Source organism: Microcaecilia unicolor, chromosome 3, assembly GCF_901765095.1.
Source record: "Microcaecilia unicolor chromosome 3, aMicUni1.1, whole genome shotgun sequence".
In the NCBI taxonomy this organism is placed as follows: Eukaryota; Metazoa; Chordata; class Amphibia; order Gymnophiona; family Siphonopidae; genus Microcaecilia; species Microcaecilia unicolor.
In genome coordinates, this window is record NC_044033.1 from 429,752,923 (window position 1) to 429,780,295 (window position 27,373).

The 27,373-nt window shown below is 47.2% G+C and overlaps 1 protein-coding gene across 3 annotated transcripts in view; it reads right to left on the reverse strand.

Moving 5' to 3' along the window:
* TRIB2 (tribbles pseudokinase 2) overlaps window positions 1-27,373 on the reverse strand; it is an 80,800-nt gene that overhangs the window by 31,298 nt on the left and 22,129 nt on the right. The window lies entirely within an intron of this gene.

Below are 27,373 nucleotides of genomic sequence, written 5' to 3' on the forward strand. Positions count from 1 at the left end.
ATGGGTACTCAAAGATGAGCGGCCATTACTGAATAGCACTGAGTGCTGATTTCGGCACCCAAATTTAGGCACAAAAACTTACACCTGCTGAAACTATGTGTAATTCCCAGCGCCCAATTTGGGCGCACATCTCCGATATTCTATAACATTGCGCGCAAATATCCGGAACATCCCCGACCTGCCCATGTACCTCCCACGACCCCTTCTGGATATCATGATATGGGATTTGGGTGCACACTGTTATAGAATGCAAGACGTGCACCCAACAGATGGATGCCAAATAGCACCCAATTATTGGCACTAATTGGCTCGTCGGGGGACCATCTTGGATCACTGCCCAAATATCGGTGCCATATATAGAATCTGGAGGAGGGGGGGGGGGGGGTAAATGTTTAAAAGCATCATTCTCCAGTAACAAAGATTCACTTCCCTGTGCAGACTAGAAGCAAAACAAAATGTTTCAAGGCAATATAATTTATAAATAACAAAATTTAAAAAGGAAAGACAATAGATTTACCAAGGGTTCTTGACACGGTACAGCACCCCCCGCCAATGGGTTCTTTCAACGGAGAGTATGGGGGGGGGGGGTGCAATCATCTATTATCTGGGTTTTTAACAGTTTGAAAGTCATGGGGAAGGCAGGACATTTTTCTCATGGGAGACCGTTTTCAGGGTGGAGGAAAGAATGAACATGTGTGTATGTGTACGAGATCAATGCACAGTATGCTGACCTCAATGCCTTTCTACTTTAAAAATAAGCAAAGCTGTCTTTACACCTGAACGTTTCTAAGAACAATGGCTGCAAGATCGAGTCATCAAAAGCTTGAAATTAGCAAGGGATTCCCTGCTCCATTTTCAGAATAGATACGAGACTCAAAAGAACATCATTCTATAACATCGCAGCATTTTATATAGCACCGATTTTCCACGTTAAACACCAGCTTAATGTATAACGAAACCTATTATAAATGAGCATTTTTAAAACATCGCAATGTTTTTTTTTTCATGTGATAAATTACTTTTTTTTTTCAATAAAATGGTGGTGATGGTGGTAAAGCAACAATTCACATTGCATACGAGCTCATTTCCACTGTGCAAATGCACGGCATGGAAAATGTGATCCCTTTCCGGAGGCTCCAAAAAAAAGTATCTTCCAATCCTGCAATGCAATGAGTTGGGAGCCTCTAGCGGGCTTGGGGAAACGAGATTGGGACTAAAGCTCTGACTCTGCTCAGTGGACCTCAAGAACAATAACTTTTCAAAATCTACAATCTTCCATAACATGTAATGATGCTTGACCTCTGTATGTTCATGAGTATGGGAGAAAGACAATACCCAGTAGGGATGATGGACAATCACTACAAGCCCTGTGAGACATGCTTTAGTGCTGGGTGAAAATCTGCAAGGGGAGCGGGGGAGGGGGAAACCCCACTACAATACAGGAGCATGTGTAACAGGATCACAGGCTGAAGTTCTTGCCCCCCCTGCTCCCCCCCCCCCACCCCCGATAGCTGAGCAATGTTTCAGTGCTTAGCAGCATAAGATACAGCCCCAAATTGTTAGTTTGTACCTGCAAAAATTCGGTGACTTCCAGAAGCAGCAGCTACTGCTGCAAATGTAGATAGGCCATGGATACATCCTACTGCTTTTGTTTGTGGTTACAGAGTCATAAATAGCACACTATAAACGCATATAGAAAGAGCACAAAAATATGATGTACTACATCCGGATTTACAGCTGCACATACTATTTTTTTTCTACTTGAAACAAAAGTTGCAGATGTTTTAACTGTATGTGGTGTCTGAACTTTTTCCATGATAAAACCTATGCTCAAGCTAAACAAAAAATAATCACACAATATTTATATTTACAGTGATGCAGAGCATCTCTCAATCATAAAAAAAAATATTAATGCTTGCTGTTATGCAGAAGAATTGCTACAGAACTAAAAAAAAAAAATACATTCAAGAACTGCACTTTATTTGTAAAGGATAAGAAAAGATCAGTGGTTTCAGATTTTTACAGCATGAGCTTGCAGGTCCTCTCTCTCTGTTACTTTCTATAAAATATGGCACATACAGCAGAATTCTGATTGCTTCTCTGGTTAAAGTTTCAGATGACTGCTTTGCAATGAAATGGGGAATTGTAGTCTGTCAATACACAATTTTCTGAAAAAACAAAAAAAACTATTTTTTGCAGAGGTAGGAAAAAGGAATGACCAGGCCAGCCCCTTTCATAAGGGTCATCTCCCACAACATACTGATGATACTTATGTGACTAGTAATCTGAGTCTGCAGCCCTCATCACTATCAGCTGCACACTAGCCCTGAACCTTTTCAATTAATCAGACTGACAACCTTCCCTCCTCTGTACATTGGAATACCTAAAAAGCAGGGACTGCCCACTTCCTCTGGGAGCTTGTCCCTTATTAAATGGCCTGGCTGTCAATCAAAGAAGCTAATGCTCCAATAGCTTATGAGCTTGCAAGTCTCTTTGTCTGTCATTTTTTCCAATAGTAATGCTTGTATTCCTTTCGCAAGCTTTCTTTCTGAGACAGCACAGAGGGTAAACAAGGCAAAATGTCCATGGCTTAGCTTCAGAAACCACTGCTTTATGCCTGTTACTACCCCCTCCTTCCCCAAACACACCTTACTCAATGCTAGGAATTGTGAAATTTATATAGATCTCTCTGGAGCCACAGCTTTTCCGCTTCTTTTCTTTAGACTATTATATATAATAGAACGGCTCTGAGATTTTGGTAACGGGTTTCTGTTGCTGTTAATTTTAATTTAAAAAAGTGCTCATTCCAATGCAGCATCCTCTAAAACGATTTACCAAAACAGCAGCATCCCCCAAAAACATGATTTCTTTTTTGGGAAGGGGGGCACAAAATAATAAATAAAAATCCTTAAACTCGATACCCTTAAGCATCATTTACAGAAAAGAAGCATCCTGGTCAACATACCAAACAAACACAAAACAAACCAAAAACTGTACATTATTTATCCAAGCACACTGCAGTTATGCAGGGAGGAGAGGAGACAACCTTGGTACTTACCCCTTAATACCACTTGCGGTACCCTACCACAGTGTTATGTTTAGGTTACTCTGCGTTACATAGCAATGAGATGCAAAACATGCAAAGGCATATAATGTAGCTCATAACTACATACATACATACTGTAGAGCAGCTTGTAGTGAGCATTGGTTATTTTAAAAGAGGCCAGCACCCAAACAAAATTAGTTGTGCCCAAGGCACGCCCCAAATCTTGGGATCCCCCAAATAAAGCCCCCCTCCTAAAGTCCCCACCCTAGCGGTAAACCCCACACCAGAAACTCCTTCAGGTGTATCTGAGTAAAATCCCTCATCCCTAGTGGTACAGACAAGAGGAATTCTTGGTCACTCCTAGCCTCGTCAACGCCTTTATCCAAAATAGCAGTAGTCGCACAAAATTGTGGGCATTACTAATTTGTTCAGGAGCCAGCCCCTTTAAAATACGGCTCAAGAGATTTGGGCAGCGGCCTGGCAGCCCAATTCCTAGGCTGATAGACTAATGCTGCTTATGCGTTGGCTCACAAGAAGCATTATTTCATTTACCATGGGAGTCAGTAACCTATGGTACTGAGATACTACAGGCTGGTGACCCTAAGCTATAGTTGAACTGGGCTCAAGGCAACCATTAGGTGCTCTTACCAGGTCCTCAAACTATGATGCAAAGTACTAGTAACTTGCCAGGATTCCATAGTTAGAATTCCTAACGTAGTAGCAAATTTCCCTCTTCTGGTGACAGACCTATCAAACCTATTTTGGCAGCCATTCCCTTGCAGGGTTCAACTGTCACCTAAATGCCATGTCAGATCCATTTTTTTACTGGCTTCTGCCTGCTTGCTTGCCATTCACAAAAGGCAGCTATCTCCCTCTAAATCTGGTGCCAAAGTAATACATAAACTCCCCGAGCAATTTAATTAGTGCAGATAACTGAGTATGTGGGTGCTAACTGCTTTAATTAGAAATTATGCATGTAAATTTAGACACCGAGATCCCTGCAGGGCCCAAAAAGGGGGCATGGCCATGGGCGGATCAAGGGCGTTCCTTTCATGTATGCATGTTGATATAGAGTACAGGGATCTGCGCCTAATTTAAGCGTGGGGATTTGCTCCAAGTTTTCATTGGTGTAAACGGTCGAGCCTAAATGTAGTTGTGGTTCCCAGCACTAAGTGCCATTCTATAAATGGCACCTAACTTTAAGTAAAATTTATAGAATAGTGCTAACCGCTCTTTTTTAGGTACAGATTTTTTATTCACCATTTCTTGAATTTAGTCAACAGGTGGAGATAGAGATCATTGACTTGAACACAGTGATATAGGATGGGTAGCTCCCCAGAAAGTCAGTATGTCATCCACCAAAGCAGCAGACCGAGCTAGGCCCCAGGTCGTCTTCAAACACAGGTCAGCACCAGCTTGGTGCCTGTTGCCCAGGAGGCAGTCCTCTGTATCATCAACCTAATTTGCCACTCGTTATTGTGTCCAATCATATATTTTTATGGCCTTTTCTGTTCAGTATTTTTTTTAAACATGTAGAACAAGAAAAGAAACATATCGCCAAACTGCAATGTGAGCATCAATTTCCTACTGCATAGTACAGAGAAAGACAAAATAAAAATACAGCAGGGAGGATGGAATGCTGGATTTATCTTCTGCCATTAAAGGAAAGAAAATTATGAGGTAAAAGACATAAAATTTTTCTTTCCTCATCATCATCAGCAGAAGAATCCAGAAACTAGTGGAATGTAGCAGAGCAGTCCCTATATAGGGGGAGGGGGGAATTCTCTGACCCTAAAGACAGAACTGCAGCACCAGACTGTGACTCCCCATGCACCTCCACATACAAGCGATAATGTTTAGAAAAAGTATGAAGGGAGACCCAAGTTGTAGTCCAACAGATGTCATCCAGTGAAAAAAAAAAACTTACACCTCCACCCAGGACAATTGCCAATGCCCGAGTAGAATGTGCAGCCCGTGAGAACATAAGCTGAAGAAACAACCACCTTAATCCATTTCGCCAAGGTCGCCTTGGAAGCTGTGAAACGCTTCTAGGGCCCCAACATCAGCAAAAAAAAAAAAAAAGATGGTGTGACCTGTGAAAGTCATTCGTTATCTGCAGACAATATAGCAGCGCTCTGCGGATGTCCAAACACTGCAGGGCCGAAAAGTCCAGTTATCCATCCTGTATGAAGGGAGAAACAGTGACTGATTCAGAAGCAAACCTGACACCACCTTAGACAAGAGGAAGGAACCATCCGGATCATAACTCCAAACTCTGAAAACCAGAAGAATAGATCTTGACAAGATAAGGCCTGCAGCTCCGAAACCTGACGCACAGAGGACATAGCCATCAAAAACACGGTCTTAAGTGTCAGATCTTTCAGCGATGCTTTCCTCAAGGGTTCAAAAGCAGCCTGCTGCATAGCCCTCACCACCAAATTAAGGTTCCAATCTGGACACAGAGGTCGCAGTGCAGGCTTCAGCCTATTAACCCCCTTCAGAAAATGAATGACATCTGGATGGGTGGCCAGGGAAGAGTTTGCAACTTGCTCCCTATAAACAAATGAGAACCACCACCTAGACCCGAAGCAAATTAAATGCCAGTCCTTTCTGCAGGCCCTTGTGCAAACACACCAGAATCCGTGGCAATGAGGCTGTTATAGCTGACACCCCACCCATGCATGCGCTATAGTGGACGAGCATTTACAGGCCTGCAGCAGAGTGGTGATAACCAACTCCAAATACCCTTTCCTTCACAACTTTGCCCTCTAAAGAGCCAGGCCGAAAGCCTAAAGAGGGAGGTAGACTACATGGACATAGGACCCTGATCGAGGAGGTCTGGAACCAGCAACAGTAGAAATGGATCCACCACTCGCAAGTGAACCATGGTCATCTGGGCCAATCCGGAGCCGCTAGAATCACTGACCCCTGATACGAGTCTGATCCAGTGCAGGACACTCCATATCAATGGCTACGGCAGGAAAACATACAGAAGCTCCACCACCAGACAGGGTTGCAATAACACATCCAGCCCCTCTGAGCCGGCCTCCCTGCCTCAGCTGAAAAACTGCACCAACTTGGCATTGGCTCAAGTCACCATCAGGTCTATTGCCGGCATGCCCCAAAGTGCCATGATGAAGCGGAACACTGTTGGTGACAACTCCCATTCTGCTGGATACAATGAAGTCCTGCTAAGAAAATCCACCTGCACATTGAGAAGTCCTGCAATGTTAGCCATGGATGACCCTCTATCCACACGCAAAGGAGGGCCTCCATCGCCAGCACGACACTGCGCCTGCCCCCCTTGCGAGTGATGTAAGCTACTGCTGTCGTGTTGTCAGAGACCACCCTCATCAGCTTGCACTCCACCAAGGCCCAGAATACCTCTAGAGCCCTGGCGACCATGAGAGGCTCCAAACCATTGATGGACCACTGTGCCTCCACACACTGCACTGTAGGCAGTGAGAATCCCAGCCTGCCAAATTGGCTTCAGTTACAACCAAAATCTACGGCATCCCTCTCTGACATACTGGAGCCACCAACATATGGTGCGTCGGACCTGAGGGCTCCAATGAAGCTGCACTTGGTAATCCAGCGATACCTGCAACATTAGCGCTCATCGACTCAGGAGCAAGTGCTGGAGCAGACACGTGTGCCCAGGCCCAGGGAAGCACGTCCATGGTCAATACCATAGAGCTCAGAACCTGCACATAGTCCCCCAGGCACGGAGCCTAGAGAAGATTCCAAATCTGTTCCAACAGCTTGCTCCTCCCTTGAGCCTGCAGGAAAACTTTGCCTCGAAAAATCTCCTTATATCATGTTTAGCCCTGCTCAGTGCATCCCAGAATGCACTGGGCAGGGGCCGTGCACAACCATGTTGTTCCGAGCAAGCCCAGATGGAGGAAGATGTCACTCCTGCCCTTCTGCTCCAGCTTTTTAAGGGGAGGGGAGGGAAGAGGGTGGGGTGGGGTCACAAGACCACCAGGTAGATCTTTTCTGGGGGATATGGGGGTGTGCGGAGGGAGTTGCGATCGGGTCCACTGGACCACCAGGGTGACTTAGCTGGGGAGCGAGGGCCGGGAGGGGGTGGGAGGTCCACCGGACCACCAGGAACTGTTGCTTGAGAGTGTGGGATCCACTGGACCAACCAGGGAATCTTTAAAAGATTCGGGAGGGGGGGCATGGGAGGGGAGAGGTAGGGAACACAAGTAGGCAGACCTTACAGCTGCCTGTTTGTATTTCCCCCCACTCCGACAGCTCCAGAACTTGGTGCTCTGGAGCTGTACATCATTAGAAAACATAAGTATTGCCATACTGGGACAGACCGAAGGCTCATCAAGCCCAGCACCCTGTTTCCAACGGTGGCCAAACCATGTTACTAGTACCTGGCAAGATCCCAAAACAGTGCAATGCATTTTATGCTGCTTATCCTAGAAATAAGCAGTGGATTTTTCCTGTCCATTTTAATAATAGCTTATGGACTTTTCTTTTATGAAGCTATCCAAACCCTTTTAAAACCCTGCTAACCTAACTGCTTTTGCTACAATCTCTGGCAACAAATTCCAGAGTTTAATTACAAGTTGAGTGAAGAAATATTTTCTCCGATTCATTTTCAATTTACTACTTTGTAGCTTCATTGTGTGCCCCCTAGTCCTTGTATTTCTGGAATGAGTAAACAAGCAATTCACGCCTACCCATTCCACTGCACTCATTATTTTATAGACCTCTATCATATCTCCCCTCAGCCAACTTTTCTCCAAGTTGAAAAGTCCTAGTCGCTTTAGCCTTTCCTCATAGGGAAGTCATCCCTATGAGCCCATTGTAATACAAAGCTGCCAAGTTACCCAGCTCCAGGCTGGAGATGGAGCCAGTACAGGTTTTGAAATTACATCCCAAAGCAGTGTGGGATTTGTAGTGCCTGATCCTGCTCATGGAAATCAGTGCTGCAGGTTCAATAATGCACTATGATGGGAGAGGGGTCAGAAATCCAGGACTCATCAAAACCTCCAGCCTGGAACTGGGTAACTTGGCACCTCTGGCAATACATTTGCATGAGGTTCTCAGTGGCTGCTAATGACACACCTTAGAGCTATGGAAACTCCTTTGTGCATTACTAGCTAAATAACATTTGCTTTAGACTGTCTACCACCAGTCTAAAGCAAATGTTCCCAGTATGGTAAGCTTTGTGCATTGGGCCCTCAGTCAGGACATTTTTCCATATGGGTTAAGAAGAAAAATGAATGCATTAAATAAAATTGTCCTGCTGCCTATTCACTTCACCCATCTAGGATTCAAGAATAAGAATATGAAAACCCTGACTGGTAGTTTTAAGAAGGCATCTTTTCAGTAGGTAACAAAACCAAACTACTTAGGCTTATTTGCTCTTGCCAGTAAAACAGATTTCCTCAAAGTAAAGGGGGGAATAATGAATGACGATAACAATTGCTAGTTTTAACCAGGGGCGTATCTGGACTCCGGCGGTAGGGGGGGCCAGAGCCAGAGGGAGGGGGCACATTTTAGCGCCCCCCCCCCCGCCGCCCCCCCCCCGCCGCCGAGCCCCCACCGCCACCAATGACTTAGTCTCTCCACCCCCCTCCCGCCGCCAACCCTCCCCCGCTGCCGTTCTTACTTTTGCTGGCGGGGGACCCCAACCCCCGCCAGCCGAGGTCTGCTTCCACCTGCCGCTGCCTTCAAACCTTCTTCTTCAGCCGGCGGGGGACCCCAAAACCCGCCAGCCGCCCCGCGCTGTTTAAAATTCATCTTCGGCCTCCGTGGCCGTGCTGCTGGGATAGGCGGCGCTGTTGAAATCCACTTCGGAGTCTGACGTCGCAGCACGTACAACGTACAACGACGTCAGACTCCGAAGTGGATTTCAACAGCGCCGCCTATCCCAGCAGCACGGCCACGGAGGCCGAAGATGAATTTTAAACAGCGCGGGGCGGCTGGCGGGGGTTTGGGGTCCCCCGCCGGCTGAAGAAGAAGTTTTGAAGGCAGCGGCAGGTGGAAGCAGACCTCGGCTGGCGGGGGTTGGGGTCCCCCGCCAGCAAAAGTAAGAACGGGCACGGGGGAGGGTTGATGGCGGTAGGGGGGGCCAGGGCAAAATCTGCGGGGGCCCAGGCCCCTGAGGCCCCACGCAGATACGCCCCTGGTTTTAACATAAGTAATAGGAAAGAGAAAAAAAAAAAAACCACAGCAGCTAAAAGTAAAGAGACCCTGCTCCCTTAAAACCTGCAGCTAGAATTGTGTCCAGTGGGGGAGGGGAAGAAAGCTGAATAGGTTAGGGAAAGGCAACATCAAACCAAGGGATATTAAACAAGGGTGTGGTTGCAACCACACAATCACACAGGAGAGGGGGGCATGTTACATGACTCATTCATAACCTATGGCAGAATTTACATCCCCCCCCCCCCCCGCTGCAAAGTTGATCTGATGTACCCAGCATTAAAGAAAGGTTTAAATAAAATGCATAGCACCATCCTTCTCTGTGACCCTGATGAACTTCACTAATTAAACCAGGAGATAAACAAGCAATTTTAAGGCAACTGATATTCTAAGCATTATGGGCCCTATACTATAAAGATTATGGGAGGGGGGGGGGGGGGGTTCTATATAAGACGCATAAAAAACCCACCCGGAAAACATTTTCGCCTAAGCATATTCTATAAATGGCGCCTAGATTTAAGCATGGTATATAAAATACGCTTAGTTGATATCCCAGCGACTAAAACTACACGCATCCATTTACACCAACGAAAACATGGCATAGATCCTGGTGTCTATATTTAGCCTCAATGGGCCACATTCTATAATTGTGAGCGTAAATTTTGGAATACCCAAAAATAGCTCATTTCCCGGTCCATAACCATGCCCCTTTTTGGCTTCATGCATTAAAGGTTAGGCACACTGCAGTACAGAATACACTTAGCAAGTTGTGCCTGTAATTTCTAATTATTGCCAATTATTGCTCGTTTAGTGCTGTTATCAATGCTGATTGGCTTGTTAAGCCAATTAAGTTACATACATTGTTACAGAATACGCTTAGAATTTGGGGGGGGGGGGGTATGATCCTAAATTCACACTCCTAAATTACGAGCGTAATCTATTTTGGAGTTTAGATTAGGCTTGTAATTTAGGAGTATAAACTTTAAAGAATAAGGCCCTGTTTGTACAGTGCAGCACAATCCGTTTTTTTACCAATTTCCTTTCTAACAAAACGTGCATGGATTGCAATGATCCAAACCCTCGGTTTTTTAATAGTCAAAGTCAAGTCTGCATACTATAAATCTGTAGTCTGTTCTTGCAACAAAGGACACAAAGACAGTTTTCAAATTACTTCCTGGGAGGAGGGTGGAGGGGGTGTGTTTGTAAGAGAGAAAGAGGGCCTGGTATCAAAGCACAGTATGCTGACCTCAATGCCTTCCTGCTTTAAAATGAGCAAAGCTGTTTGAACACCTGCACTTTTCCAAGAACAAAGGCTGCAACAGGGAGTTGTCAGCAGCTTAAAAATTAGCAAGGGATTCCCTGTTCTATTCTGAGAAAGAATAGGAAACTCAAAACAAACGATACCATAACATTTCAACGTAAAATTATATATATATATGTATATATGTATGTATGTATGTATATATAAAACTCGGTTCCCTGTGATCTGTTTGGAGGCCACGTTAAAATACCAGCTTTATGAATAAGTATTTTTAATGCAATGGCCTTTCATGTGGGAAATTAGGATTTTTTTCTATTAACAAAAACAGAGGACAGCGATTTATCTTGCACAAGAGCCCTTTACCACTGTGCAAATGCACAACACGGAAAACGTGGTCTCCTTCCACAAGCTCCAACCATAAGTATTTTCCAATGCAGGAAGTGCAATGCGATAAGTTGGGAGTCTCTGGCAGGCTTGGGGAACAGAGGTTGGGCCTGAAGTTCTGGCTCAGTGGACGTCAAAGACAGTAACTCTTGAAAATCCTGTGTTGTGTTCCGCGATCTTCCATAACATGTTATAGTAATGAGGTTTGACTTTTGTATGTTTATGAGGATGGAAGAACAACAGAACTCCAGCGGGAATAGTCAGAAATCACTGCAAGTCCAGCGAGAGGTGTCTTTGTGCAGGGTCCAAGCTTTGGTAAAATTTTAATTAACCAATAGCATCTCTATTGTCTGCACAAAAGAGTCAGAAATATTAATTGCATGCATTTGGCTTTCAAGGCGGAGGATCCCGTGTAACTATGTCACAGACCGGGAATACTTTCAGTTGCTCAGACTGCTGCTACACAGGGTATTGGTTCTTGACAAAGACTGAAAGATGCAGCTCAAAATTGTTACAGCAGTTTTCTTTTTGTAAAAGGTTATCAATAGAAATCAAACAAAATAAAACATGGAAACGAAAATAAGATGATACCTTTTTTATTGGACATAACTTAATACATTTCTTGATTAGCTTTCGAAGGTTGCCCAATTTCAGAGGATGGTAGCAGCAAACGAAAACCGAATGCAGATGAGCAAATTGTGTAGAAACCCTCTTGAAATGAGATGCACTAAAGTTTTCCGCCTGCCCTAACGCTGGAAAACTGCCGGAAAGCTAACGACAGTTCTGTACCTGTCGTTAGGGCAGTCCGACTAAAAACTTTAATATAAAAAAAAAGTGAGGGGGGCAAAAACGCGCATCAGGGGCGTCCTTTATTGACGCCCGAGGTCGCCGCTGCTCCCTGCTTCCCCCCCCCCCCGCATTAAATAAAAAAAACAAAACAAAAATCAAAGCTTTAGCAGCCCCGGCCCCCGTCCCTGCCTTTCTCTCATCAACTCTTTCTCCCCACAGCTCCGCCTCCTGCCATCCTCCATCCCCGTGCCCCGCCGCCACCCCTGAGGTCGTCGCCACCGCTCCCCCCCTCCACCAGTCCCCCTCCATCTTACCGGGCCCACGCAGCGCCTCTCTCCTCTGTGTGAAAGGCGCTGCACGGGCAAGAAGAACATCTGATGCCTCTTCGCCAAGTCTTCGCATCTCTCCTTTCCTTCTGGGCCCGCCCCTGTCAGACGTAAGTAACCTACGTAGGTTACTTACGTCAGACAGGGGCGGGCCCAGGAGGAAAGGAGAGACGCGAAGACTCGAAGCATCAGCTGTTCTTCTTGCCTGTGCAGTGCCTTCACACAGAGGTGAGAGGCGCTGCGCGGGCCGGGTAAAAGGGGGGACCGATGGAGGGGGGAGCGGCGGTGACGACGGGGCACGGGGAGAAAGAGTTGATGAGAGAAAGGAAGGGAGGGGGGCCGGGGCTGCTAAAGCTTTGATTTTTGTTTTGTTTTATTTAATGCGGGGGGGGGGGGGGGCAAGGCCGTCCATACAGTGTACAGCGCTGCGTATGTCTAGTAGCGCTATAGAAATGATAAGTAGTAGTAGTAGTAGTACAGGACGCTCCTGACGAGCGCCTTTGCCCCCTCCCGATCCTTTTTTGATTTTTGTTTTGATGCAGGGGGAAGCGGGGAGCTACGTGTTTATGTTGTTGTTTTCTTTTTGTGGTTATGACGTTTGTGGCATGCGCAGAGCAGCCAGCATAATGCTTGGCTGCTCTGCGCATGCTTTAGGGGCCGATTACCGACAGGGATTACACCAGTTTAACGAATCTTCAATGCATTGTACTTTACAATACCGCACCGAACATGTGCGGCTTGTTTTTTTGGTGCATTCTTCGTTTTTTAAAATTCGTTAAGGACTTTTACGTTTTAGATTTTTTTACGTTTGGTTGATGCATCTGGGCCTTGCTAAGAACAAAACCCACCCATTTCCTGGTAAGCCCAGCTATCAATAAAAGAACCCTACATTCCAAGGGCTTATGAGCTCATGAGGCTCTTGTCTTTCATTTTTTTGTCTTGTTGTAATTCTTACATTCCCTTTTCCAAGCTCCCCCTTTAAGACAGCATAAGGGTAAACATGGAGAGATACCCCTCCATGCTCAGTCTTGGAAACTGGTGCTTTGTTGAGGTGCTATAGTTCAAGGCTAGGAGCTGTCAGATTTCAACAGTTTCCCCAGCCATTGGAAGGGGTTTGATTTTATATTTATTTATTTTATTTATTTGTTACATTTGTACCCCACATTTTCCCACCTATTTGTAGGCTCAATGTGGCTTGCATCATGCCGGAGAGCTGTGTGCAAACTCCGGATTAAACAAATACAAGGTGATGTTGTGGTAGGATGAAGGTTCGTGTGGTAGGATCATATAAATTAATCCTATGTATTTGTCTACCTCTCCTTAGTAACTGCTTTGTTTTCCTATTAATGGTTACGTATTTAAAGGGATTATTCACATGTGGTGTCCTATTGAAAGATTTTGGCATGTGAGTGAATTGCATGTTGGCAGCTTTGGGCTTGAGCTGCTAAGTGAGTTTCTCAATGAATTTATCCCCATCTTTTCTTGGCAAGGTAGGTATATTTACAGCAGATTCTTCCTGTGCAGTTATGTAGGAGGAGTTCCCCTGCCTAGAGGCAGAATTTTAATCGCATCAAGGCTCCTTGGAAAGGTGTGTAATTTATTTGTAACTCAGAAGCATAGTGAGGCCAATGTAATACAGTTAGGCTTATTTGCTAAGATGTGATAATACATTTGCCCCTGGGAAACAACATTTAGTGTCAAAAGCTAGATGGCCATATAAATGTGCAAAATATGCGGCACTCAAACTTCCGAACATTATTTCCTGTTCAAAAACTAGGGGGGTAGCTCAGCCTTACTGCTTTGTATGCTTAGGCAAATTTAGTCATACCTGAAAAAGTACAGCTAACTCCCCCCATCCCCCACTGTTTTTAGGTGAAATTGCCTAGCAATGTTCCCAGGGTGTCATTTTAATGGACTACAAGACAGTAAGGTAAAATTATGTATCATACCTGATAATTTTCTTTCCATTAATCATAGCTGATCAATCCATAGACTGGTGGGTTGTGTCCATCTACCAGCAGGTGGAGATAGAGAGCAAACTTTTGCCTCCCTATATGTGGTCATGTGCTGCCGGAAACTCCTCAGTATGTCGATATCAAAGCTCCATCCGCAGGACTCAGCACTTAGAGAATTACACCCACAAAGGGACACTCTGCCCAGCTCACCACCGCCGAAACGGGGGAGGGGAATTAACCCAGCTCATCCCCACACAAGTGGGGGAGGGGAATCCGTCCAGCTCATCCCCGCGGAGCGGGGGAGGGACACCACACCCGCCGATGCGGGGGGATCTGGCTTATCCTGCAACCGCAACCGCGGGAGGAGCTGACTGACCCTAACACCGCCGAAGCGGGAGGGGTACAAAGCTGCCCTACAGCCGCACGAAGCGGGGAGGGAGTGCCGGCAGAATTTTAAGTCTCAATCCAGCCCCGTAAAACGGAGGGGAGAGGAATGCAGCAGCTCACTGTAACACAAACTCGTCTCAACTCTTGAAGAATCCAATTGAAAAAACTTGAACACGAAGTCTTCCTGAAGTAACTGAAGACTAAACTTGAACCTGAAATGCAACCAGAATATAAACAGTACAGATATCTGGGAGGGACTATGGATTGATCAGCTATGATTAATGGAAAGAAAATTATCAGGTATGATACATAATTTTACCTTCCATATCATCATGCTGATCAATCCATAGACTGGTGGGATGTACCGAAGCAGTACTCACCCAGGGCGGGACATTGAAATCCCTGACCTCAACACTGAAGCTCCAAACCGGGCCTCCGCCCGTGCCGCCACAGTCAGGCGGTAATGCTTGGAGAATGTATGGGCCGATGCCCAAGTTGCCGCCTTGCATATCTCTTCCAAGGAGACGGAGACGGCCTCTGCCATCGAGGCCGCCTGAGCTCTAGTGGAGTGAGCCTTCAGCTGGATAGGCGGCACCTTCCCCGCGGCCACATAAGCCGCTGCAATGGCTTCCTTGACCCATCTTGCCACTGTAGGCTTAGCAGCCTGCAGACCCTTACGAGGACCTGCAAACAGGACAAACAGATGATCCGACTTCCGGAAATCATTGGTCACTTCCAAATATCTGATGATGACTCGTCTCACATCCAGATATTTAAGAGCAGAGTATTCCTCTGGGTAGTCCTCCCTACGAAAGGAAGGGAGACAGAGCTGCTGATTCACATGGAAGCGAGAAACAATCTTGGGCAGGAAGGAAGGCACTGTGCGAATAGTCACTCCTGCCTCAGTAAACTGCAGAAAAGGCTCTCGACATGAGAGTGCCTGGAGCTCGGAAACTCTTCTGGCTGAAGTGATAGCCACCAAAAAGACTGCTTTCAACGTCAGGTCTTTCAGAGATGCCCTCGACAAGGGTTCAAAAGGCGGCTTCTGTAATGCTCTTAGCACCAGGTTGAGATTCCACGCAGGCACCACCGAGTGCAGAGGAGGGCGCAGGTGATTAACTCCCTTGAGAAAACGCACCACATCTGGCTGCGAAGCCAGGGAAGCACCCTTCAGGCGGCCCCTGAAGCAAGCCAGGGCCGCTACCTGGACTTTAAGGGAACTGAGCGACAGGCCTTTCTCCAGACCTTCTTGCAGGAATGCCAACACTGAAGAAATTGGAGCAGTGAATGGAGAACATGAGCCTGCTTCACACCACGCTGCAAAGGTACGCCAAACCCTGGCGTAAGCAGTAGAAGTAGAGCGCTTCCTCGCTCTCAGCATAGTGGCGATGACCTTGTCTGAGAAGCCCTTCTTCCTCAGACGCTGCCGCTCAATAGCCAGGCCGTAAGACCAAAGGGGGAGGGATCCTCCATCACCACGGGACCCTGATGTAACAGACCCTGCTCCACTGGCAGCCGCAGAGGATCGTCGACTGAGAGCCTGATCAAGTCCGCATACCAGGGACGTCTGGGCCAATCCGGACCCACCAGGATTACCCGGCCCGGATGCTTTGCCACCCGGTCTAGCACCCTGCCCAACATGGGCCAGGGCGGGGAACACATAGAGGAGCTCTTGTGTCGGCCACTGTTGGAGAAGCGCATCTACTCCCAGGGATCGAGGGTCCCGTCCTCTGCTGAAAAAGCGCGGCACTTGGCAATTGGCCGATGACGCCATCAGATCTAGGCTCGGCTGGCCCCAGCGCTTCGTGATGCCCAAGAACGCCTGAGCAGATAGCTGCCACTCTCCGGGCTCCAAGGTATGGCGACTGAGAAAGTCCGCCTTGACATTCATGACTCCAGCAATGTGGGCCGCTGACAGCTGTTCCAGGTTCGCTTCCGCCCACTGGCATAGATTCATGGCCTCCTTGGCTAGAGGGGCGCTCTTGGTACCTCCCTGGCGGTTGACATAGGCCACAGCCGTGGCATTGTCCGACAGGACCCGTACTGGCTTCAACGCCAGTACCGGGATGAACTCCAAAAGCGCCAACCGAATGGCTCTGAGTTCCAGGAGGTTGATAGACCACTTTGCCTCTGCAGGAGACCAGAGCCCCTGCGCTGTCCTTCCCAAGCAGTGGGCTCCCCAGCCCGACAAAGAGGCGTCCGTCGTGACGACAATCCACTCCGGGGTCACCAGAGGCATTCCTGCAGACAACTTGTCTGTCTGCGTCCACCAGCTCAGCGCCTTGCGCACTGCTGGGACCAAGGGAAGGCGCACAGCATAATCCTCCGACATCGGAGTCCAGCGCTGCAGCAGAGAGTGTTGTAGTGGTCTCATATGAGCCCTGGCCCAGGGCACTACTTCCATCGTGGCCGTCATAGAGCCCAACAGCTGCACATAGTCCCAAGCCCGAAGAGGAGAGGCTACTAGGAACTGGTCCACCTGAGCCTGAAGCTTGACAATCCGATTGTCTGGCAGGAACACTCTGCCCACTTGGGTGTCGAATCGAACTCCCAGATACTCCAGGGACTGAGTTGGGCGCAGCTGGCTTTTCTCCCAGTTGATGATCCACCCCAGGGAGCTCAAAAGAGCAACCACCCGGTTCACAGCTTTGCCGCACTCTGCATAAGAGGGGGCTCGGATCAACCAGTCGTCCAGATAAGGATGGACTTGTACTCCTTCCTTCCTCAGGAAGGCCACGATGACCACCATTACTTTGGAGAAGGTCCGCGGAGCAGTAGCCAACCCGAATGGGAGGGCTCTGAACTGGAAGTGTCGGCCCAGTACTGCAAAACGCAGAAAGCGTTGATGAGGAGGCCAGATGGGAATATGCAAGTACGCTTCCTTGATGTCCAAGGATGCCAGGTACTCCCCTGCCTTCACTGCCGCTATAACAGAGCGGAGAGTCTCCATGCGAAAGTGCCGAACTTTCAAGGCCCGATTGACCCCTTTGAGGTCGAGGATAGGCCGTACAGAACCTCCTTTCTTTGGTACCACAAAGTAAATGGAGTAACGTCCCTTGCCAAGCTGATTTTCTGGCACCGGAACGACCGCACCCAGGCGGATCAGATTGTCCAAGGTCTGCTGCACTGAAACAGCTTTGACCGGAGACTTGCAGGGAGAGAGTACAAACCCGTCTCTTAAGGGTCGGCAGAACTCTAGCTTGTAGCCGTCTCTGATGACTTCCAGCACCCAAGCGTCTGAAGTTATTGTGGTCCACTCGCCCAGAAACGAGGACAGCCGTCCTCCAATCTGCACTGGGGGGTGGACCAAGGCCCCGTCATTGGGTACGAGACCCTGGGGGAGGACCGGAGGGAGCACCTCCGGGACGGCGGTCTCTGCGAAAGGAATGCTGCTTGGGGGAGAAGTTCCTCTTGAAGGAAGAGGAGGCAGAAGAGCCCGACCTGCCCGGGCGGTACCGACGGGCTTCCTGAAACCGTCCTCTGGAGGTACCGGGGCGAGTACTAGCCCGAGCCCTGACCTCTGGTAACTTCTTGCCCTTAGACGTGCCGAGATCGGTCACGATTTTGTCCAGCTCGACCCCAAAGAGCAGCTTGCCTTTAAAAGGCAATTTAGCCAGGCGGGATTTAGAGGCGTGGTCAGCAGACCAATGCTTCAGCCAAAGCCACCGCCGCGCAGAGATTGTCTGAGCCATGCCTTTAGCTGAGGCCCTCAAGACATCATACAGCAAGTCTGCCAAATAGGCCAAGCCCGATTCCAGGGCCGGCCAATCAGCCCTCAAGGAATGATCCGAGGGGGAAGCCCGCTGCACCATAGTCAGGCACGCCCTGGCCACATAGGAGCAGCAAACTGAGGCCTGCAAACTTAAAGCAGCCGCCTCAAAGGACGACCTTAAGGCCGCCTCCAATCTTCTGTCTTGGGCGTCCTTTAGGGCCGTGCCACCTTCCACCGGCAACGCCGTTTTCTTAGTCACCGCAGTGATTAAAGAATCCACGGTAGGCCACAGATAGGCCTCACGTTCACTTTCAGGCAAAGGATAATAGAGGCTGGACATAGCCCTAGCCACTTTAAGGCTCGCTTCCGGGACATCCCACTGAGCCGAAATTAAGGTGTGCATAGCATCATGCACGTGGAAGGTTCTAGGCGGGCGCTTCGTCCCCAGCATAATGGCAGAACCAACAGGGGCTGAGGGAGAGACGTCCTCCGGAGAGGAAATCTTCAAAATGCCCATGGCCTGCACTAACAGGTTGGGCAAATCCTCTGAGCTAAAGAGCCGCGCTGCAGAGGGGTCATCCGCTCCATCCGAGCGGGGATCCGTCTCCTCCAAGGAATCCGCAAAGGACCGTTGGGAGAACTCAGAAACGCTGCCCTCATCTACATCGGAGGAGACAAAGTCCTCCAAGGCCTGGGAATCAACCCGAGGGCGTTTACCTCCGGGGGCCTCAACCTCTTTACCAGACGAGGGAGCAGGGGCAGCGTTTTGCATAAGGAAGGCCTGATGCAGCAGCAAAACAAACTCGGGGGAGAAACCCCCCAGACTGTGCACTTCCGCAGCCTGGGCTACAGCCCTAGACGCACTCTCAACCGGCGCTCGCAAGAGCGGGGGAGAGACATGCTGCGCATCCAAAATGGCGTCCGGCGCGACACTCCACGAAGGAGCCACGCGGGAAGAACGGCGCTTAAGTTTAGCCGCTTTTGTGCCGTCGCCCAAATTAAGGGCGTTCATGGCATTAACGTCTCCCACCTCAAGGGCGGCCCAAGAAGAAGCCGTCCGAGCCGCGTGGCCGGCCAAGATGGCGGAGGCGAGCAGCGGGGGATGGGCGTTTATGGCGGGAAAAACCGCCACACCGGAGGAAGGACCGGGACACTCATCGGTCACGAAACTGTCACCCAACAAGGGCGAATCAGACTTTAAGACCCCCGCATCCCCTCTAGAAGCGCACAAGCGATCCGGGGAGCGACTCTGCGCCCTCGCCCTCCGACGCCATAGGCCACGTGGAGATCAATCGGGGAACCCCCTGCCCGCTATAAAAAGGTAAAAATTACCTGCTTTCCGCTCCGAGCTGTAACGACCTGGTGTCCCAGTGAGTAGCTGCAATAAACGTTTAAATAAACGTCGAAATAAACGCCTTTAAGGACGTTCAAAATTTTTTTTTTTTTTTTAAACGGAGCCAGCGGGAGGGGGGAGAAAAGGAGGGACCTGGCGCCACCAGGTTTGCACTTGCTCAAGAAGAGCCCTCAACCCCAGGCACTCAACAAAACCTAAAAATTAGGCTTGGAGGCCTAGCCAGAGCTGCTGCTGTGTGTGACCACCACCTGCTGAGATAGAGAACATACTGGGGAGTTTCCGGCAGCACATGACCACATATAGGGAGGCAAAAGTTTGCTCTCTATCTCCACCTGCTGGTAGATGGACACAACCCACCAGTCTATGGATTGATCAGCATGATGATATGGAAATGCCACTTCACCACCTGGGCAAAATGTTGCTTTGCGGTCTCAAGAACATGATAAAATTCCCAGAACATCACCCCACACCCAAATGAAACACTTGTCATGCACCACCCTTGAAGCCCCATCCCTTTGAAAAAAAAAATCAACTGTCTTTAGAGGGTTAACTAACTTCATGTCTCTCCAGAACCTCCACCTCTATCTACTTGTCCCATTAGTATATTGTCTTCCAGAAGCACAAGCAATTCCCAATTTTTCCTGCTCAGCTGGTGCCACCAGAAGAGATACCAAAGGTAGTACCTGACTAACCACTGGGCAGGATTAGGCAGTCACAAGAGCACCAAAGAGCAGATGCAGTCAAAGCAAAACAATAGACTCACAATCACACAAACTAAAAGATACAGCAGGGGGATGGGCAGTTTTCAAAAAGGGCTAGACGCACAGAACTCTGGAATTGTAGGAAACAGTGCTGGAAAACACAGGCTGAAACACTGACTCTGAATTACAGACCAATGCTCAACACTAACAGCATGCAAATTATATGCATGCTGTTACTGTTGAGCATTGGCCGATAAAGAGGTCCGAACATTCCTGGCGCATGCCCACAAGAGCTGCGCAGTAGGCATTGCTCAAGTTTCAGGTTTTATCATTTGATATACTGCGGATCAGGCAACCATCTCAGCTGTGTACAATCATATATGCAAAGAGCAAAGGTCACACTAGGAACATTCAGAAAGGAGGGGGGAGGAAGTAGGATAGAGGAAATACATTATGTGACAGAAGAATGGGGAAGAAACTGAGGAGGAGAAAAGGGTAGAGATTGTGTCTCACAGGCTCATCAAAGAAGGAATCAACGCTGCCTAGGTAAATGCCTGGCAAAGTACGTAAGTACATAAATGTTGCCATACTGGGACAGATCCAAGATCCATCAAGCCCGGTATCCTGCTTCCAACTGCGGCCAATCCAGGTCACAACTACCTAGCAATATCCCAAAACAGTACACTACATTTTAAGCTGCTTATCCTAGAAATACAATACTACAATCAGTAGAGAGGATCTACGAAGTATATAAACACACCTGTCGTGGGGCAAGACCAGTACCTGGGACGAGAGTTGTACCTTGACCGAACTACATAGGACAGTAACAACAGCAGATAAGTCAATACGGTCCGGCTGTACATAGATTATACAGCCAATAGGGCCGTCATTAAGAATTGTTTCCGACTGCACTATTTTGATCTGTAATTGAAGTATATATAACGACAGCGGAGAAGTAAAAAAGTGATTGGGAATAAGCCAGTACAGAACAGTCATACTTCAAGAAAAAAATATATAAAAATAGAAAAAATATATACAAACATTGTAGTGTAGGAAGGAGGGAGGCTGTCAATGATTAAATTCGTCACCATTAAAAAGAGAGTACACCAATTGGTGTTAAAGACTGCTATGGTGACTGTATGAGACTCTCCCTTGAACAGCTAAGACTACTTGATGATATATCAAGTCTACACATTTATATACTTCGTAGATCCTCTCTATTGATTGTAGTATTGTATTTTGTATAGATACAGTAGAGTATTGCCATAATTAATTGACAGTATCCTAGAAATAAGCAGCAGATTTTCCCAAGTCCATTTTAATAATGGCTTATGGACGATACTTTTAAGAAGCTAGCCAAACCTTTTTTAAACCCCACTAAGCTAACTGCCTTTACCACATTCTCTGGCAACAAATTCCAGCATTTAATTACATGTTAAGCGAAGAAATGTTTTCTCTGATTCGTTTTAAATTTACTACTTTGTAGCTTCATTGCATGCCTCCTAATCCTAGTATTTTTAGAAAAAATAAAACAACCGATTCAGGTCTACCCGTTCCACTCCACTTATTATTTATATACCTCTATCATATCACACCTCAGCCGTCTTTTCAATAGCTAAAGAGCCCTAGCCATTTCAGCCTTTCCTAATAGGGAAGTCATCCCATCCCCTTTGTCATTGTCATCACCCTTCTCTGTACCCTTTCTAATTCCAACTGTATCTTTTTGAGATGCGGTGACCAGAATTGCACATAATATTCAAGGTGCAGTCACACCACAAAGCGATATAAAGGCATTATAACATCATCATTTTTATTTTCCATTCCTTTACTCCTAACACGGAACCTTGCATCACGTAGCTATAGTTCGAGTTCCTCTTTCCAACATGCATCACTTTGCAGTTGCTCACATTAAACATCAGCTGTCATTTGGATGCCCAATCTCCCAGTCTCGTAAGGTCATCTTGCAATTTTTCACAATCCCCTTGTGATTTAACAACTTTGAATAACTTTGTATAGTCAGCAAATTTGATTTCCTATTTATCCCAATATCTTAGATCCAACTTAAATGCCTTAACCCTGCAACACAACAAAACCAAAGCTCGCACTGGACATAACTTAACTCTTCCCCCTTACATTTCCTAATTTGCCTGTAACACACGAACCGTACTCTACTACACCATCGCTCTGTATTTGTTCATACCGATACTGGCGATCGTCTGTACGGTACTATGTAAGCCACACTGAGCCTGCAAATAGGTAGGAAAATGTGGGATACAAATGTAACAAAATAAAATAAAAAATTTTACAAATATGTTAAAAAGCAGTGGTCCCAACACAGACCCTTGCGGAACCTCACTATTTACCCTTCTCCATTGAGAATACTGACCATTTAACCCTACTCTCTATTTTCTATCCTTTATCAGTTTATAATCCACAATAGAACACTACCTCATATCCCATTACATTTCAGTTTCCTCAGGAGTCTTTCATGAGGTACTTTGTCAAATGCCTTTTGAAAATCCAGATACACAATATTATCCACATGTTTGTTCACCCCTTCAAAGAAATGTAATAGAATGGTGAGGCAAGATTTCCCTTCATTAAATCCATGTTGGCTTTGTCACATTAATCCATGCTTTTGAATATGCTCTGTAATTTTATTCTTATAATAATCTCTACCATTTTGCCTGGCACTGACGTTAGGCTCACCGGTCTGTACTTTCCCGGATCACCTCTGGAACCCTTTTTAAAAATCGGCATTACATTAGCCATCCTCCAATCTTCTAGTACCATGCTTGATTTTAAAGGTCTGTGCCAGGGCTGGTGGTTGGGAGGCGGGGATAGTGCTGGGCAGACTTATACGGTCTGTGCCTTGAAGAGGACAGGTACAAATCAAAGTAGGGTATACACAAAAAGTAGCACATATGAGTTTATCTTGTTGGGCAGGTCTTTTTCTGCCATCATCTACTATGTTACATATTAATAACAATAGTTCTGGAAGTTCATTTTTCAATTCTATCAATACTCTGGGATGTATACTATCCAGTGCTGGCTATTTGCTATTCTTCAATTTGTCAAATTGCCCCATTACATCTTCCAGGTTTACAGAGATTTGATTCAGTTTCTCTGGCTTGTCAGTACTGAATACCATTTCTGGCACCAGTATCTCTCCCACATCTTCCTCGGTGAAGACCGAAGCAAAGAATTCATTTAATCTCTCCACTATGTCCTTGTCTTCCCTGACTGCCCCTTTTACCCCTCTGTCATCTAGCGGTCCAATGATTCTTTTGGCAGCTTCTTGCTTTTAATACACATAAAAAAGTTTTTTACTATGCATTTTTGCCTCCAACGCAATCTTCTTTTCAAAGTCTCTCTTTGCCTTCCTTATCAGTGCCATGCATTTGATTTGCCATTCTTTATGCAGTTTCCTATTATTTTCAGTTGGATCCTTATTCATTTCTTTTAGCTCTAATAGCTTCCTTCACCTCATTTTTAACCATGCAGGCTGTCATTTGGTCTTCCTTCCTCCTTTTTTTAATACCTGGAATGTTTGGCCCTGGCTTCTAGGATGGTATTCTTGAACAGCATCCACACATGATGTAAATTTTTGACCTTCGCAGCTGCTCCTCTGAGCTTTTTTTTCACTGTTCTTCTCATTTCATCATAGAGGGGAATAATCGAACGTCACCGGCGAAATAGGTCGCCGGCGATCTATTTTGGCGGTGGCGCAACAGCTGGCCGGGACCATATTTTCAAAAAAGATGGCCGGCCATCTTTTTTTTTGATAATACGGTGTGGCCCGGTGAAATGCCTTGGATTTCGCCGGGTTTGAGATCACCAGTTTTGTTTTTCCGCGATAATAGAAAAAACTGCCGGCGATCTCAAACCCGGCAAAATCCAAGGCATTTGGCCGTGGGAGGAGCCAGCATTTGTAGTGCAACGGTCCCCCTCACATGCCAGGACACCAACCGGGCACCCTAGGGGGCACTTCAAACATCTTTTATAAACCAACCAAATTAGCTTCCAGGTGCATAGCACCCTTCCCTTGTGTGCTGAGTCCCCAAATCCCCCCCAAAACCCACTGCCCACAAGTGTGCACATTACCCTAGCCCTAAGGGCTGAAGGGGGGCACCTACATGTGGGTACAGTGGGTTTTTGGGGATGTTTGGGAGGGCTCAACATTACCCACCACAAGTGGAACAGGTGGGGGGGGGGGAGGGCCTGGCTCTGCCTTCTGCAGTCCACTGCAACCAACAACAACTGTTCCAAAGACCTGCATACTGCTGTCAGGGAGCTGGGTATGACATTTGAGGCTGGCATACAGGCTGGCAAAAAGGTTTGTATTTTAATAATTTTAGTGTGGGAGGGGGTTGGCGACCACTGGGGGAGTAAGGGGAGGTCATCCCCATTCCCTCCGGTGGTCATCTGGTCAGTTGGGGGCACCTTTTTGAGGCTTGGTTGTGAAAATAAAAGGACCAAGTAAACCCGGCGAAATACTGCTTAACGCCGGGTTTTATTTTTCCATTATCCGCGAAAGCCGGCCATCTGGTAGCCACGCCCAAGCCTGCCCATGTCCCGCCTTCGCTTCAACGCCAACACGCCCTTTTGAACTTTCGCCGGTGAGGCGAAGGGAAAGTGGCGAAGCTATCACAAATGTAGCTTTCGATTATACGCTTTTCGCCGCTTTTGCGAAATCGCCGGCCATATCCCGATTTGTGTCACGAAATAGCCGGCGATTACTTTCGATTATAAGCTGACTAGTCTCCTTTTTGAAAGTTAAATGCTAACGTATTGAATTTCCTGCGTGTACTTACTCCAGAGCTTATATCAAATCTGATCACTGTTATCAAGAGGCTCCAGTACCATTACCTCCTGCATCAGATCATTTGCTCCAATAACGACTAGAATTTTTCCTCCTCTTGTTGGCTCCTGAACCAGCTGCTCCATAAAGCAGTCCTTGATTCCATTAAGTAATTTTACCTCTCTAGCATGCACTGATGTTAAATTTATCCAGTCAATATTATGCTGCTTATCCTAGAAATAAGCAGTGGATTTTCCCTGTCGATTTTAATAATAGCTTATGCATTGCACTGTTTTGGGATCTTGCCAGGTACTTGTAACATGGTTTGGCCACTGTTGGAAACAGGGTGGTGGGCCTTCAGTCTGTCCCAGTATGGCAATACTTATGTTTTCTAATGAGCATTCCGGGTGATGTACAGCTCCAGAGCACCAAGCTCTGGAGCTGTCGGAGTGGGGGGAAACATAAACATGCAGCTGTAAAGTCTGCCTACTTGTGTTCCCTACCTCTCCCCTCCCATGCCCCGACCTCCCGAATCTTTTAAATATTCCTTGGTTGGTCCAGTGGACCCCACACTCTCAAGCAACAGTTCCTGGTGGTCCTGTGGACCTCTCACCCCCTCCCGGCCCTCGCTCCCCAGCTAAGTCACCCTGGTGGTCCAGTAGACCTGATCGCAACTCCCTCCACACACCCCCGTATCCCCCAGAAAATATCTACCTGGTGGTCTTGTGACCCCACCCCACCCTCTTCCCTCCCCTCCCCTTAAAAAGCTGGAGCAGAAGGGCAGGAGTGACATCTCCTCCCTCCTCCTCCTTCTGGGCCTGCTCAGAACAACATGGTCGTGCACAGCCCCTGCCCAGTGCATTCTGGGATGCACTGGGCAAGGCTAAACATGATATAAGGAGATTTTTCCCTTATATGGTGCTGGACCTCTTCAGTGGCTTATACCTCTCCACTGCTGGATGTGATCTTCATCCTCTACACCAGCCAAGAGTTTGTACTGCATATGATCCAGAAACAGGACTTGTATGCCTCCGGCCTGTGGTGCACTCCAAAGCACTCGTAAGATATGAGATGCAAGACACTTGATTTCATTATAAACACTTATGTGTTAGCATCACTTCGGTTTGTCGCAGTTTGTTGTCCCTCGACAGGGGACATGGGCAGAACTAGGGTATTGGAGGAGCAATGCTTCCACAGACACTTATTGGCATTTGGGTGTGTTGTACTGTGTTTCTGGCTCTCCGTATTGGGCCTGCTGTGGATGGACACACTGCTGTTTGACCATTGTTGGTTGACAATGCTGTGGAATCATCTGTCCACACATCCTCCCAGGGAGAGGAATGAGGGATGGGAGGGAAATCAGCGGTCAAATAAAGGTTGATTTTTTTTTTTGAGGGGGGGGGGTGAGGAAGTTAATGTAGTAGTTTAACATGTGTATTGTGTTTGTTTTCAGCCACCGGGACAGGTTAATGAAGCTCTATAGGTCTCTTGGGTTGGGGGAGTCCACTAGTGTACTAGTCCTGTACTTGCTGGATGCGCTAGGTTGTGTACCCTGGTATGCTCTTCAGTGTACACTAGCACTGTGATTTGACCATCATTGTAAGCAGTAGGGTACATGTGTGAGATCATGTGTGGTAGCTGTGTATGTTTTGTTCAGAAAGGTGAGTGTGTGTGTTCTGCAGACTGTTTGCTCACCTTGTCAGGATGTTCTGGATCTTGAGTCACATCTATGGAACTGTGGCCTGGGACTGAATCCTCCACCAGCCCTCCCTGTACATCCTTTCCTTATTTTTGTGAAACAGGAGAATGAGGTAGTGAGACTCTCTCTCTGAAAAACTTTCTCTCCCTTCTGGCCTCCATCTTCATGTGAATATGAGGACTCAGTAGTGGCTGCAGTATATAGATATGGTGGTAGCAAGACCCACAGGCACAGGGTTGTCCAGGTTGTTGCCGGTATGCGTAGTCCATGTACAGCGTGGAGCTAGACCAATTCTGTTATGAATAGGGACTGTACACCTAGTTCTAAACGTTTACCTCCACAGCAGGCACAAGATGTCTACGGCTATATGGCTTGTGCAAGATATAGAGCACTATACATTTTGCTTCCGGTGCTAGAACTATACATTTTGAACCCAGAGCTAGCACTATACAGTTTGCACAAGATGTACAGCACTGTACATTTTGTGCCTGGGGCTACAGATTTTGTACCGCTGCTGCCGGTGGTTCCAGACATTTTCCTCTGCAGGCACTGAATGGATACCTGGAATGCCACGGGGACCTCGTAGACACCATATGCCAGTCCTGTAGAGGTACAGTTAACTGAAGTGAATCTCTGCTGTTTGTGAAACAGGAGAATGAGGTAGTGAGACTCTTTCTTTGAAAACTTTCCGATTTGTGTCGAAAGATGGGCGTCCTTCTCTTTCAAAAATGAGCCTGATGGTTATTTTTGGCCGAAACCATAAATAAGTCCAAAACTAAAATAACCTTTTGACCGA